Source organism: Notolepis coatsorum (genome assembly GCF_963971535.1).
Source record: "Notolepis coatsorum genome assembly, chromosome: 6".
Lineage (NCBI taxonomy): Eukaryota > Metazoa > Chordata > Actinopteri > Aulopiformes > Paralepididae > Notolepis > Notolepis coatsorum.
In genome coordinates this window covers 176455008-176471918 of record NC_140170.1, presented here as the reverse complement: position 1 = coordinate 176471918, position 16911 = coordinate 176455008, and the positions used below count along the sequence as shown (strand labels likewise).

The following is a 16911-nucleotide window of genomic DNA, read 5'->3' as shown; positions in this document are numbered from 1 at the left end:
CACACACACAGACACACCTTGTAGGTGGGTATTATAATGTGTTGCTATCCTGCAGGTCAACTGTTTAACTGATAGAGAGAGGGGGGAGGGTGAGAGAGAGAGAGAGAGAGAGAGAGAGAAGAGAGAGAGAGAGAGAGAGAGAGAGAGAGAGAGAGAGAGAGAGAGAGAGAGAGAGAGAGAGAGAGAGAGAGAGAGAGAGAGAGAGAGAGAGAGAGACCCCCACACACACCGAGCAGGACACACACACAGACACCCTCTTTCTCTCTCTGAGAAAAGAAATGACGTTTGGGTAGGAGGCATGAGATCATGTATTCTCCTCTGTCTCACCCCTCCATCTGTCTCACCCCTCCACCTGTCTCACCCCTCCACCTGTCTCACCCCTCCATCTGTCTCATCCCTCCATCTGTCTCATCCCTCCACCTGTCTCACCCATCCACCTGTCTCACCCCTCCATCTGTCTCATCCCTCCACCTGTCTCACCCCTCCACCTGTCTCATCCCTCCACCTGTCTCACCCCTCCATCTGTCTCATCCCTCCATCTGGCTCACCCCTCCATCTGTCTCACCCCTCCATCTGGCTCACCCCTCCATCTGTCTCACCCCTCCATCTGTCTCATCCCTCCATCTGTCTCATCCCTCCACCTGTCTCATCCCTCCATCTGTCTCACCCATCCATCTGTCTCACCCCTACATCTGTCTCACCCCTCCACCTGTCTCATCCCTCCATCTGTCTCACCCATCCATCTGTCTCACACCTCCACCTGTCTCACCCCTCCATCTGGTTCACCCCTCCATCTGTCTCACCCCTCCACCTGTCTCATCCCTCCATCTGGCTCACCCCTCCATCTGTCTCATCCCTCCATCTGTCTCACCCCTCCATCTGTCTCACCCCTCCATCTGTCTCATCCCTCCATCTGTCTCACCCCTCCATCTGTCTTACCCCTCCACATGTCTCACCCATCCACCTGTCTCACCCATCCACCTGTCTCACCCATCCACCTGGCTCACCCCTCCATCTGTCTCACCCCTCCATCTGTATCATCCCTCCATCTGTCTCATTCCTCCACCTGTCTCACCCATCCATCTGTCTCACCCATCCACCTGTCTCATCCCTCCATCTGTCTCATCCCTCCATCTGTCTCACCCCTCCATCTGTCTCACCCCTCCATCTGTCTCATCCCTCCATCTGGCTCACCCCTCCATCTGTATCATCCCTCCATCTGTCTCATTCCTCCACCTGTCTCACCCCTCCATCTGTCTCACCCCTCCATCTGTCTCATCCCTCCATCTGGCTCACCCCTCCATCTGTCTCACCCCTCCATCTGTCTCATCCCTCCATCTGTCTCATCCCTCCATCTGGCTCACCCCTCCATCTGTCTCACCCCTCCACCTGTCTCACCACTCCACCTGTCTCACCCCTCCACCTGTCTCATCCCTCCACCTGTCTCACCCCTCCATCTGTCTCACCCCTCCATCTGTCTCACCCCTCCATCTGTCTCATCCCTCCATCTGTCTCATCCCTCCATCTGGCTCACCCCTCCATCTGTCTCACCCCTCCACCTGTCTCACCACTCCACCTGTCTCACCCCTCCACCTGTCTCATCCCTCCACCTGTCTCACCCCTCCATCTGTCTCACCCCTCCATCTGTCTCACCCCTCCATCTGTCTCACCCCTCCATCTGTCTCACCCATCCACCTGTCTCATCCCTCCACCTGTCTCACCCCATCCATCTGTCTCACCCCTCCATCTGTCTCACCCCTCCATCTGTCTCACCCCTCCATCTGTCTCATCCCTCCATCTGGCTCACCCCTCCATCTGTCTCACCCCTCCATCTGTCTCATCCCTCCATCTGTCTCACCCCTACATCTGTCTCACCCATCCATCTGTCTCACCCCTCCACCTGTCTCACCCCTCCACCTGTCTCACCCATCCACCTGGCTCACCCCTCCATCTGTCTCATCCCTCCATCTGGCTCACCCCTCCACCTGTCTCACCCCTCCATCTGTCTCACCCCTCCATCTGTCTCACCCCTCCACCTGTCTCACCCCTCCATCTGTCTCACCCCTCCATCTGGCTCACCCCTCCATCTGTCTCACCCCTCCATCTGTATCATCCCTCCATCTGTCTCACCCCTCCACCTGTCTCACCCCTCCACCTGTCTTACCCCTCCATCTGTCTCACCCCTCCATCTGTCTCATCCCTCCATCTGTCTCACCCCTCCATCTGTCTCACCCATCCATCTGTCTCATCCCTCCATCTGTCTCACCCCTCCATCTGTCTCACCCCTCCTCCATCTGTCTCACCCATCCACCTGTCTCACCCCTCCATCTGTCTCACCCCTCCACCTGTCTCATCCCTCCATCTGTCTCATTCCTCCACCTGTCTCACCCCTCCACCTGTCTCACCCCTCCATCTGTCTCACCCCTCCATCTGGCTCACCCCTCCATCTGTCTCATCCCTCCATCTGTCTCACCCCTCCACCTGTCTCACCCCTCCATCTGTCTCACCCCTCCATCTGTCTCACCCCTCCACCTGTCTCACCCCTCCACCTGTCTCACCCATCCATCTGTCTCATCCCTCCATCTGTCTCACCCCTCCATCTGTCTCATCCCTCCATCTGTCTCATCCCTCCATCTGTCTCACCCCTCCATCTGTCTTACCCCTCCATCTGTCTCATCCCTCCACCTGTCTCACCCCTCCACCTGTCTCACCCCTCCACATGTCTCACCCCTCCACATGTCTCACCCATCCACCTGTCTCATCCCTCCATCTGTCTCACCCCTCCACCTGTCTCACCCCTCCACCTGTCTTACCCATCCATCTGTCTCACCCCTCCATCTGTCTCACCCCTCCACCTGTCTCACCCCTCCACCTGTCTTACCCCTCCATCTGTCTCACCCCTCCATCTGTCTTACCCCTCCACATGTCTCACCCCTCCACATGTCTCACCCATCCACCTGTCTCATCCCTCCACCTGTCTCACCCCATCCATCTGTCTCACCCCTCCATCTGTCTCACCCATCCACCTGTCTCACCCCTCCACCTGTCTTACCCCTACATCTGTCTCACCCATCCACCTGTCTCACCCCTCCACCTGTCTTACCCCTCCATCTGTCTCATCCCTCCACCTGTCTCACCCCATCCATCTGTCTCACCCCTCCATCTGTCTCATCCCTCCACCTGTCTCACCCCTCCATCTGTCTCACCCCTCCATCTGTCTCACCCCTCCATCTGGCTCACCCCTCCATCTGGCTCACCCCTCCATCTGTCTCATCCCTCCATCTGTCTCACCCCTCCATCTGTCTCACCCCTCCATCTGTCTCACCCCTCCATCTGGCTCACCCCTCCATCTGTCTCACCCCTCCATCTGTCTCATCCCTCCATCTGTCTCACCCCTCCATCTGTCTCACCCCTCCATCTGTCTCACCCCTCCATCTGGCTCACCCCTCCATCTGTCTCATCCCTCCATCTGTCTCACCCCTCCACCTGTCTCACCCCTCCATCTGTCTCATCCCTCCATCTGTCTCACCCTGTCTTACCCCTCCACATGTCTCACCCCTCCACCTGTCTCACCCCTCCATCTGTCTCATCCCTCCATCTGTCTCACCCCTCCATCTGTCTCACCCCTCCATCTGTCTCATCCCTCCATCTGGCTCACCCCTCCATCTGTCTCACCCCTCCATCTGTCTCACCCCTCCATCTGTCTCACCCCTCCATCTGGCTCACCCCTCCACCTGTCTCACCCCTCCATCTGTCTCACCCCTCCATCTGGCTCACCCCTCCATCTGTCTCACCCCTCCATCTGTCTCATCCCTCCATCTGTCTCACCCCTCCATCTGTCTCATCCCTCCATCTGTCTCACCCCTCCATCTGTCTCACCCCTCCACCTGTCTCACCCCTCCATCTGGCTCACCCCTCCATCTGTCTCACCCCTACATCTGTCTCATCCCTCCATCTGTCTCACCCCTCCATCTGTCTCACCCCTCCATCTGTCTCACCCCTCCATCTGTCTCACCCCTCCATCTGGCTCACCCCTCCATCTGTCTCACCCCTCCATCTGTCTCATCCCTCCATCTGTCTCACCCCTCCATCTGTCTCAGCCATCCACCTGTCTCATCCCTCCATCTGTCTCACCCCTCCATCTGTCTCACCCCTCCATCTGTCTCACCCCTCCATCTGTCTCATTCCTCCATCTGTCTCACCCCTCTACCTGTCTCACCCCTCCATCTGTCTCACCCCTCCATCTGTCTCATCCCTCCATCTGTCTCACCCCTCCATCTGTCTCATCCCTCCATCTGTCTCATCCCTCCATCTGTCTCATCCCTCCATCTGTCTCACCCATCCATCTGTCTCACCCCTCCATCTGTCTCACCCCTACATCTGTCTCACCCCTCCACCTGTCTCATCCCTCCATCTGTCTCACCCATCCATCTGTCTCACCCCTCCACCTGTCTCACCCCTCCATCTGTCTCATCCCTCCACCTGGCTCACCCCTCCATCTGTCTCACCCCTCCATCTGGCTCACCCCTCCATCTGTCTCATCCCTCCATCTGTCTCACCCCTCCATCTGTCTCATCCCTCCATCTGTCTCACCCCTCCACCTGTCTCATCCCTCCACCTGTCCCCCCCTCCACCTGTCTTACCCCTCCACCTGTCTCACCGATCAACCTGTCTCACCGATCAACCTGTCTCACCCATCCACCTGTCTCACCCCTCTACCTGTCTCATCCTTCCATCTGTCTCACCCCTCCATTGGTCTCACCCCTCCATCTGTCTCACCCCTCCACCTGTCTCACCCCTCCATCTGTCTCACCCCACCAATCCATGTTGATGAATGAATGTGGTATAGTATGTAGTCCATAATGTGGTATAGTATGTAGTCCATAATGTGGTATAGTATGTAGTCCATAATGTGGTATAGACTTTGTAAAAACCATGCGATTAAACATTGCTTTTTTTTTTTTAATCAATTTTCTTTCTTTTAAATCTTTAACAACAACAACAAACCACACAATATCAACATCAACAGTAACAACAATAATAATAATAATAATAATAATAATAATAATAATAATAATAATAATAATAATAATAATAATAATAATAATAATAATAATAATAATAATAATAATAATAATAATAATAATAATAATAATAATAATAATAATAATAATAATAATAATAATAATAATAATAATAATAATACTAATAATAATACTAATAATAATACTAATAATAATACTAATAATAATACTAATAATAATACTAATAATAATACTAATAATAATAATAATAATAATAATAATAATAATAATAATAATAATAATAATAATAATAATAATAATAATAATAATAATAATAATAATAATAATAATAATAATAATAATAATGACAAAACAATAAGAAATACAGATCTAAACTTAACTAATAAATACAAAATACAAATAATACCAAATAAAAATAAAAACAAAAAACACACCACAAACACAAAGGCCATTAGACATTAGACAAACATTCCCCCCCCCCCCCCAAGACCGCCGGCTTCCCCAGGACCAAACACCCTATCCCCACCAGTGTTAATTTTGTTGACTAAATTGATGACGAAAGATGTTCGTCAACGAAGGTTTTTTTCATGACGACAACGAGACGTGACGTTATTGAATACCATGTGACGCTAACGAGACTAAATAGTTTATTAAATATCGTTGACCACAACTGACGACACAAAAATGTAATTTATAAAAACCAGGACGAAATTTCTCTTCATGTATGTTGATATTGTTGACTAAAACAAGACGAGACAAACTAATTATAACTTTTCTTAATGCCATCATCCCGACAGAACAGTATGACGGCTGACGGGAGCTCTGTGTTATTAGCATTAGCTGGAGCTATTTGAAAAGCTAGTTTTAGCTTAACGTTACCTTGGCTAAAGTTGGGACTATTCATAATCCAGCTGCAGACCTGCAAGCAAAGTACAGCAAGTTGGCAAAGGAGTATTCCAAGGTAAATAACTTTGTCACCAGTAACGTTACATTGTTTGTATGTCCATCTAGATCGCGTTAGCTAGTGGCTAAGCTAGCTCACGCTAATGTGGCTAACTGCACACAATTAATGACATAATGCAGACAGCCATACCGGTGACAATGTTTAGCTTTTAGTGCCAAATGATAAGAGTCTGAGGCGGAGTCTCAAAGGAGAATGTTGAATATTTATTTTGCATTAAAAATCACAACAGTGCCTCTGCTAGGAGCTAACTGAACCACCGGATAGGAAGTGCGCAACAACGTGTAACGTCCGTGTGGAACCAATGTGCCAACAACCTTTCCGTGGGTGAAGCATAGTTGAGCATAGTTGTCATTTAATGATACTAATACTAATACAACCACCTGTTGTTGAATAAATACCATTACTTTCTAGTTATTACTAAAAAACAGTATATATAAAACAGTAGCTGTAAAAAAAGAAGAAAAAAAAAGTTTTATCATTTATATAATATAATTTCTTTTTTAGTACATTAACTAAAAATAGACAAAAATGTCATCCGTTTTCGTCAACTAAATCTAGACTAAAACAAAAAGACAAAATTGAGACAAAAACTGACTAAGACTAAAATGCTCAGACATTTAGTTGACTAAAACTGACTAAACGAAAAATAAATGAAGATGACTAAATATGATGAAAACGAAAAAGGAGCACTTGACACATGACTAAGACTAAAACTAAAATGAAAATAGCTGCCAAAATTAACACTGATCCCCACTCCGCCGCCACATGGAGCCTTTGAGCAACTCGGCCGCCGCAGTCCACATTTCAATACCCGCCTGTCCCACCCCAACCACCCGAGCAGTCGATATCTCCAAATACATAACGTCCAGCAATGTTAGTTGCTATAGATTTCCAAAAATGGGCTACTGGTGGGCAATCCCAGACCATATGCATATACGTGGCTCTCAGAGAGCATAAAGTGCACCGGGAGTCGGCCACCAGTCCCATAGCAAACAGTTTCCTAGGAGTGAGATACGTCCTATGAAACGTCCTATGAATGTAATTAAAATTAATTTGTTGGTGATTAGGGTTGTGGGAGGCTAATATAGCATTTGTCCAAACGTCGTCCCAGTCAAACTCAGGGTCTAACTCTGGGACGTCCCCTCGCCAGACTGTATCTGATGTTAACTTTTTATATGTGGATTTGATTAAACGTGTATAAAAGTCTGAGACAAACCCTCTTGTGGTTGTCACCGATAAGCCCGACAAAAGTGTGTGGGTGCAACGCCTGAGCCCACGGTACAATTGCTAACCATTGCTTTCTTTTACAGTACAGTTTCAGTTGACCTACTCTGTGAATTGTAATGACTTACTGAGTAACGTTGCAGGACATACTGTGCATGGTCAAAGTTAGTGTTGATGGGAAATGTAATAACCAGTTACAAAGAGCCTGATATTACCATGGAAACAAACACTTATTGCCAAATAATGACCCAATAATATACTATAAGTTACCATATATTTCCGGGCTTGATAATTAGAGGACTGTGAAAGGCCCAGGTAGTGTGTGATTGGTCGAGCAGCCTCTGCTGGTTGTGATGTTGTCACGACAGTGCCGTGTTATAGAGCCATCCATCATCCTTCTACCAGCCTGCCCGTCACTCTGTCCTGCTGTCTGACACACAGGTAATGGCCTATAGCTGGCTGCTAATGGCCTGAAAGTGTGTGTGTGTGTGTGTGTGTGTGTGTGTGTGTGTGTGTGTGTGTGTGTGTGTGTGTGTGTGTGTGTGTGTGTGTGTGTGTGTGTGTGTGTGTGTGTGTGTGTGTGTGTGTGTGTGTGTGTGTGTGTGTGTGTGTGTGTGTGTGTGTGTGTGTGTGTGTGTGTGTGTGTGTGTGCGTGCGTGCGTGCGTGTGTGTGCATGTGTATGTGTGTGTGCATGTGTGTGTGTTGTGTCCTGAAACACAGGAGTGATTTATTACAGAATGACTGACTGACTGACTGACTGACTAGCCAACTGGCTAATGTGCTGCAAGACACACAGACAGAACAGATAGATAGAGAGAACAGATAGATAGATAGATAGATAGATAGATAGATAGATAGATAGATAGATAGATAGATAGATAGATAGATAGATAGATAGATAGATAGATAGATAGATAGATAGATAGATAGATAGATAGATAGATAGATAGATAGATAGATAGATAGATAGATAGATAGATAGATAGATAGATAGATAGATAGATAGATAGATAGATAGATAGATAGATGGATAGATGGATAGATGGATAGATGGATAGATGGATAGATGGATAGATGGATAGATGGATAGATAGAACAGATAGATAGATAGAACAGATAGATAGATAGAACAGATAGATAGAACAGATAGATAGAACAGATAGATTTTAAAAATTTAAAAAACTCTGAAAAGTCCGAAAATTTTAAAAAACTCTGAAAAGTCCGACAATTTTAAAGAAAACTCGGAAAAGTCAGAAAAATTAAAAAAAAATCGTAAAAGTCGGAAACATTTAAAAAATTCTGAAAAGTTTTTGAATACGTTTTTTTTAGATATATTTTTTTTCATAAAAAAATAATTTTTTCCCGAAAAATTTAAAAAACTCGGAAAAGTCCCACAAATTAAAAAAAACTCTGAACAGTTTTTTAACACTTTGATCGCCATGGTTAAAATTCCATCCATCTCTATTTGTCTATGGAGAAGTTCCCCTTCTTTGCAGGGCTATAACTTTTTAAATTGTATTGCTAAATTGACATTATCATGGCCCATTCAAGGTCCTATATATATTGTTCAGTGTGTAGCAACGTTATACTTTTTCATTCACATATTCATACTAAAATACGGTCTAAAGTATAAGTATGTTTTTATCGTTTTCTGCAGCTTTCTTCAGAACGTGATTTATAGCCCCAAATGCATTATATGCATGATGAAATACAGTTTGATAGCGATCTGTGCCAGATGAAAAATTTCAACTGGAGGTACTTCTAGAAGTTACTACGTATCATCTGATCTTGACCGGATGGGCGAGGGGGCGTTTATAATTCCGTGGGCAGCGTTAGATGATTCATCCAGTGTGGGTCATTATGATCATCATAGCAGTTTATATCGAACACGGTAATACTACACGCTAAAACTCACCCCAGTCTCCTCGGGCCGTTGGGCGATCAGCGTGGAGTAGACAGTTTTCGATTATGGGATGTTGATCCTGATGAACCATTTCCAGGTTGTATAATACCATATACGTCCAAATAACGCCCCCTTTATTAATTTCCTTAGATTTTTTGTACACATGATCTCAAGAAGGTACTGAACGAGATCAGTGGCAGTTTTTCATGTCTGGTCATTATTGGCATGGTGTTATTCACTGTCAAAGATGCAAAGAAAAATCATAATTCATATTCTCCTTTGTTTCATCACAATTTAAGCAAGCCTAGTAATAGACACAATATTTCTGACACATGGGAATACATTCCCTGAGGTCCATAGATATCCCTAGATACCAAGAATATGCAAATGGCTTAAGACGTTAAATGAAGAGGAGTCAAGAACAGAGATGTAAAAGTGGACGAAGAGTATGGAGGAGAAGAGAGGGGCTCAACTAGAGGAGGTCCACGTGGAGAGGAAGCCCGTAGAAGCTAACGTCAACGAGCCGGGGTGGAGGAACGAGAGAAGGAGGTTGACGTCACGTTGATCAAACAGTCTGACGCTATATATAGCCAGCATGGAAGGGAGGATAAAAGAGATGGAGAAGGAGATGAGGAGACTAAAGAAGTGGAATGGAGACCTCGAGGTGAGATCGTGGCGGCGCGATAATAATCCGTGTCGTGGGGGTGAAGGAAGGAGCAGAGTTGGGAAAAGGTTCATGGCAGCTCTCTGAAAGAAATGTTGGGGACTGAAAGAAACGGCGACGCTGGATGGAGCACGCCAGGCTCTGGGTGTAGACGACGAGAGGAGGACGGCGCCCCACCGCAGGCTTTCGTGGTGAGGTGCCGTTATTACGCCGAAGAGGAGGAGATGCTGAGAAAGGCGAGAGAGATGGAGAGAGGATCAAAGAGCCAGCATGGAAAGATTCATATTTTCCCAGACTATACCCAAGAGGTTACCGGCAGCAGGGCTGCTTTTTTTAAAAGAAGCACAGGGATTGTGTGAAAGTGTGAAGGGGTGAGATTCGGGTTGAGGTACCCAGCGACTTTGTTGAGCACGGCAGAAGGAAAACAAACGTTGTGTCGCTCCAGACCCCAAGGGATGCCGTGGTGTACATCAAGGAGACACTGGGCTGCGGGTGACATCAAAGGACTGGAAGGAGGTGGAAAAGAGTATTGTAAGGGCTGAGTATTGTCTAGCTGCTATGTTAATGGGGTATTGTAGTATACTGTATGTATATATGTATATTGATTTTTCTGGTTAGACATCAGTTCCATTTTATTTAATTTCATGCTGAATAATTCCTCATTCTTTATATAGTCTGGTTTCCCCCTGACCGGTGATTTTATGTTAAAGTTGTGATTTTTGTTACATAAGAGCACGGTAAGCTTGGTGGGTAGGTTATGGTGAATCGGTTGTCCACAAGAAGGTTCGATAGTGAGCCTCTTTTGGGTTATACATGTGATTTGTTGTGTCTGTATATGGTGTCCCTTTTTTCCCTCCCAGCCCCCCACCCTTCTAACACTGGTTTTCTTCATTCAGCTGTCAGGCCCTTGAGGTTGTATCTACAGAGGATGTTTCAGGGGATAATAATGAGGTGACAATATTGAATTGTGGGCTTCTGACTTGGTGTCAAATAAAGATGTAAGCAGAGCGGATTCAGAGGTTAAACATGTGAAACACGGAGTGCCTCAAGGAAGTTGTCTTGGGCCACTCCTATACTACATTTTTACTAATGATCTTCCTTTGGTATTAAAAAAAGGCTTGTATTTCAATGTATGCAGATGAATCCACAATATATTTAGGAGAAACAATAATTAGTGATTTAAGTTGTCGATTGGATTGAAAGTAATTAACTTATTTTAAATGTGTCCAAAAGAACCAGTATTGTAATTGGAACAAACTACTCTTTACGTCTTAGTATAAATAACATGTTAATAGAATAGAATAGAAGTACTTTATTGATCCCAAGAGAAATTAAGCACTACAGATAAACAGTAAATATTTAGGTAGTAAAAAATCTAAAATCACGAAATAAGAATAACATAAGAATAAAAATAAAATACAGTCTGAGATATGTATATACATTCTAAAATATACAGCCAAAAATATACAGTAAGAAGAAGAAGAAGTCTTTATTTGTCATGCAGTTTAACACACACATGCGAGATGGGCGACACACAGGAACACACACACACACATGCATTGGTTCGCAGATGAAATGTCTCTCTGCACTTGACCCATCCTGTTGTCCTTCCCCCCAAGGGCAGCCGGGAGCAGATAGGGGCTGTGGCATGGGGCCGCGCCCAGGGGACCAATCCAAGTGCTCCTGTCCGTCTTCGTCAGGGACCGCAACAGCGTTAGCGATCTGTTGTGCATGTTTTTCCATTGGGTTTATCTTATCGGGAGGAGAAACCCTTGCGAGCACGGGGAGAACATGCAAACTCCACACAGAAAAGCCTGGGAGATACCCCACCTGTGTACCTGGCAACGCGGAAACCTGGTCCCCAAGCGGGAATCGAACCCTGGACCTTCTAGCTGTGAGGCGACAGTGTTAACCCCTACACCACCGTGCCGCCTACATTTTATATACAGTAAATGTACAGTAATGAGTGATTTAAAAAGTAAAAGTCCAGGAAGATTGCCAGAGTTGTACTGTCACTGTCATATAATAGTCTGATGGCTGTCGGAATGAAGGACTTCCAGAGATGTTCAGTGTTGAAAGTAAGTGTTGAAGTCAGTGTTGAAGTAATGAAGCAGGAGGAAGAAGCCAAACTTTGAGGAGTTATTATAGACAATACATTTTCACGGGACAAACATATACAGAGAGTATTAATGAAAATTGGAAAACATTTTGTCTGTAATTAAGAGGTGTGCAAAACATCTGACACAACAAATGATCAAACAAGTAATTCAGCTTTGGTTGAGTGTTATTTGGATTACTGCTCAGTACTTCAATAGGTAATAAGAAAACTGCAACTAGTCCAGAATAAAGCAGCGCATGTTATTCCTTCTTGTGAATTAAGAACAAATGTTGCTAAAGTGCATGAATGTCTCTCTTGGTTGGAAGTGAAAGATTCTAAGAGAAATCTTTTAGTTCTGATACATATAATTATTCGACTAGGCACACGCTGCTGGAGGGGCTGTTTCACTTTGCCAAAATTCAAGACTATATTGTTTCAACGTACCATGATATACAGAGCAATGCTAAAAATGGAATTCACTCAAAAATCATATTACGCAACATAATAATATATATGGTTTTAAAGATTATTATTTAAAAAATAATAGATTGCCTTTCCATATACCAATCTGCTTTACTAGCTCTTATCCTGGAAAAAGATTAATCACCCCCCAAAATAATAATACTGCGTGCGTAATTGCAGAATAACTATGAATGCGTAACACAGCAGTACAAAACATTCATGGTGTTTGATATAAGTGCACTGGTGCCTGAGAGCATTCAACTGAATAGAGAGAATACAACACATATTTATATACCAGAGGGCTGACAGTGATACAAATACAACACATAATTGATAATAGGTTATTGCTTTGGGGACCATGAGGTGTCTGTGGGTTACAGGTTGGGTAGTGGATGAATTTAGAACAGGGATTAATCCTGAGCCGAACTACGTGTGCATTAACCCTTTCACTGCCACACTACCAAACGGTTAACCCTTTCACTGCGACAATACACAGAAGGTTATCCCCTTTCACTGCCACACGACAGCCGGTTAACCCTTTCACTGCCACACTACAGAAGGTTAACCCTTTACTATCACACTACCAAACGGTTAACCCTTTCACTGCGACAATACACAGAAGGTTATCCCCTTTCACTGCCACATGACAGCCGGTTAACCCTTTCACTGCCACACTACAGAAGGTTAACCCTTTACTATCACACTACCAAACGGTTAACCCTTTCACTGCGACAATACACAGAAGGTTATCCCCTTTCACTGCCACACGACAGCCGGTTAACCCTTTCACTGCCACACTACAGAAGGTTAACCCTTTACTATCACACTACCGACAGTCACACGGTTTTAACACACACAAGTCAGCCAATCAAAAAGGAGTATTCACCCAGACATTGGTTTAAACTTTAAGGTGTATTGTTAGGGTCGTGAGGTAAGATAAGATCATCACAAACAATGTGATTATATTATTGGTGAGGGCTATTATCGTAAGGAAGTATCTTACACGTACAGTAGACGCACTATCAACAACCAGACAATGGACACATTCTCACATATATTTCTAGGGTCCGATTTGTCCAATATATTAGCACCTGCCTTGGATTGTGACACTCTGGTACAACATTTTGTACACTTGTGCAATAACATTTTAAATGATGTTGCTCCTTTTAAAACACGGAAAGCACCCAAGGAAAACCCCACCCCATGGATCAATGAGGATATACGTGTTTTTAAAAGACTTTGTAGAAGAACTGAGAGACTATGGCATGCAACCAATTTAACTGTCCATTACCAACATTTGTGTTAGGGTTTGAAACCGACCTCAAACGCACGGCACAGACAGGTAGTTCAGAGTTAGCCAAATACTAGGGCGTATTTATTTTCAGAGTCAAAAAGGAGCAAGTAACAATCTTGAAACAAAGGGAGACTGCCTTCAGCAGAGTTATCTACGGCTCTGCAGATCCTCTTGGTGTTCAAGGTGGGGAAACGGTATTGACGCTGAAGCGGCTCTGCAGATACTCCCAGCTTCAACTCGAGGTGGAAAAGAGAGAGAGAGAGAGAGAGAGAGAGAGAGAGAGAGAGAGAGAGAGAGGTAAATAACAGTCCACATCACACAGAGGCAGTGCGGTCTCCTCCTCCCTTAGCTGAGTCAGAACAAAACAAAACGATATCTTCAGTGTTCACCACAACACACAATTTAGCTGAGGGTCAGTGCAAAACAAAAACGATAAACTTCTGTGTCTCTTCTAAACACACACCCCAGCTGAGTCCAGTGCAAGCAAATGATAATCTTCAGTGTCTCCTTTAACACACAACTTAGCTGAGTCAAGTGTAAGCAAAAATAGAACTCTTCAGTGTTCTTCAAAACACACAAAACAGAATCGTCCAAAAAAGGGTTTGGTTCAAACTCACCAAAGCGCAAGAGTAAAGCGGGTAAATGAGGCGCAGCTCAAAACGGGGGACAAGGTCTTCACCAGCGCCAATCCACAGATGTCCTGGAGGGAGAGTAGACGAGGCACAGCAACGGGGAACAACAGGCAGAAACAGAAGTATTCAAAACGACCCGACATCGATTGAAGGGAAGTCCCAGTCTAAAAAGCCTCTGGGGCGCTAATCAAAAACTATGACAGGTGTGCGCTGGAATTGATACTTGCTCCAAAAGCGTGTGGCGGGAAATGCACCAATCAACACAGCACCTTAAAGGAGCGGAGCGTGTGGCGGGGAATGCATCAATCAACACAGTACCTTAAAGGAGCGGAGCGTGTGGCGGGGACTGAACCAATCCTCACAATTTGAAAGACATGCTTGCCAAATATAATAAAATGGTCATAGATGCTAGAGCAAACTATTTCTCCAACCTAATAAGGGATAGTAAATGCAGCCCCAGAGTCCTTTTTGAAACCATAAACAGAATTGTAACACCTGCTTCTCCATCCACTTCTGCTCTCACTCAGGATGATTGCAATTCATTTCTGTCATTTTTTGTGGACAAAATCTCAAATATTAGAGCACATTTTTCTCCTTTGCCACTCCTTGCAGTGTTTCCACCCAAACCTACAATATTGGACCAGTTTTCTGCTCTGTCATTGAAAGAGCTCACCATAATTATTAACAAAATGTCCTCTTCTACATGCACCCTTGATGTAATTCCCACCACTTTTCTTAAGAACTCACTACCTACTATTAGTCCTTCTCTTCTAGCCATAATAAACAGTTCTCTATCCTCAGGCTGTGTTCCAGGCCACTTCAAAAAAGCTATAGTCGAACCTTTGTTAAAAAAGCCAAATCTTGACCCTTCATCACCTCAAAACTACAGGCCTATATCTAAACTCCCCTTCATTTCTAAAGTCACTGAAAAGGCTGTAGCAATACAGTTTCTTGAGACTCTAGAGGAACATAATATTCTAGACACATTTAAATCTGGTTTCCGTCAGCGGCACAGCACAGAAACAGCTCTCCTACTAATTACAAATGATATTCTAATAAATGCTGATCATGGTCAATACACTGTCCTTCTACTACTTGATCTGACAGCTGCATTTGATACTGTAGATCACAACGCACTTCTTCACAGGCTTGAGCACGAGGTTGGGGTAGGTGGGACTGTACTGAAGTGGTTTACTTCCTACCTGTCAGGAAGGTCTTTCTCTGTTTCTGTTGGTGGACATATTGTAACAAGCTTGATAATAATAAACAAACCTGTTCAGCTATAAAGAATGAGAGTACTGGAACAGTGTTAAATTCAAAGTGTTGTATTAACCAAAAAGAGGATCAAAATAAATGGGGCACCCCATAGCAACGTATGGTACAACAAAAATCATCTCAAACCAATAAGAACGGTCCTGTCAGCTTTACAGTCCATTAGCCCCAACATAAATGTTACCATATATAATGTACCGTGTATAATGTTACCATGTATGTTACCATGTATGTTTACCATGTATAATGTTACCATGTATAATGTACTGTGTATAATGTTACCATGTATGTTTACCATGTACAATGTTACCATATATAATGTACCGTGTATGATGTTACCATGTATGTTTACCATGTATGTTTACCATGTATAATGTACCGTGTATAATGTACCGTGTATAATGTTACCATGTATGTTTACCATGTACAATGTTACCATATATAATGTACCATGTATGATGTTACCATGTATGTTTACCATGTATAATGTACCGTGTATAATGTACCGTGTATAATGTTACCATGTATGTTTACCATGTACAATGTTACCATATATAATGTACCGTGTATGATGTTACCATGTATGTTTACCATGTATGTTTACCATGTATAATGTACCGTGTATAATGTACCGTGTATAATGTTACCATGTATGTTTACCATGTACAATGTTACCATATATAATGTACCGTGTATGATGTTACCATGTATGTTTACCATGTATGTTTACCATGTATAATGTACCGTGTATAATGTACCGTGTATAATGTTACCATGTATAATGTTACCATGTATAATGTTACCATGTCTAATGTAACCATGTATAATGTTCAGGCCTACCAGACCATGCAGCCTGCATGGTAGAGCTAGTATTGTCCAGCAACACTCAAACCTTTGAGTGTCCAAAAGGTGATAAGTCCTGGGTTGATCCACATCATAGAAAAGGAAAGGAAAAAGAAGTAATCCACTGGGAAACACCACTGTAGCTGAACTGTCCTTGGTTACTGGAGAAGCTTTTAGGAGGCCTGGAAAAATCCCTCCTTCCTCTCACAATAGCAGTAGCAAACAAAAACTCCATGAGGCCATGATTCCAATCCAAGATGGCCCCCTGATGGTTAGGACCGCCCCTAACCACACCCATACCTGGAATCTTAAAGGTCAAGTGACCCAAATATGCTGACATTGGCATATCCTAACATATTGGGCCCACACTTCATTTATCAACACATTGACATTTTCTTCATAAAGTAACGCATGTTACACATCCCCCCCACCAAGCGTAGTACCACTGCCATACAACATCTTCATGGTCTCAACATGCAAGGTTTCATGGGTGTTAGGACTGCTATCCA

General features: G+C 44.3%; 1 pseudogene across 1 annotated transcript in view; it reads right to left on the bottom strand.

The window, feature by feature from the left end:
- LOC311229771 overlaps window positions 1-16911 on the bottom strand; it is a 106844-nt pseudogene that overhangs the window by 48563 nt on the left and 41370 nt on the right. The window lies entirely within an intron of this gene.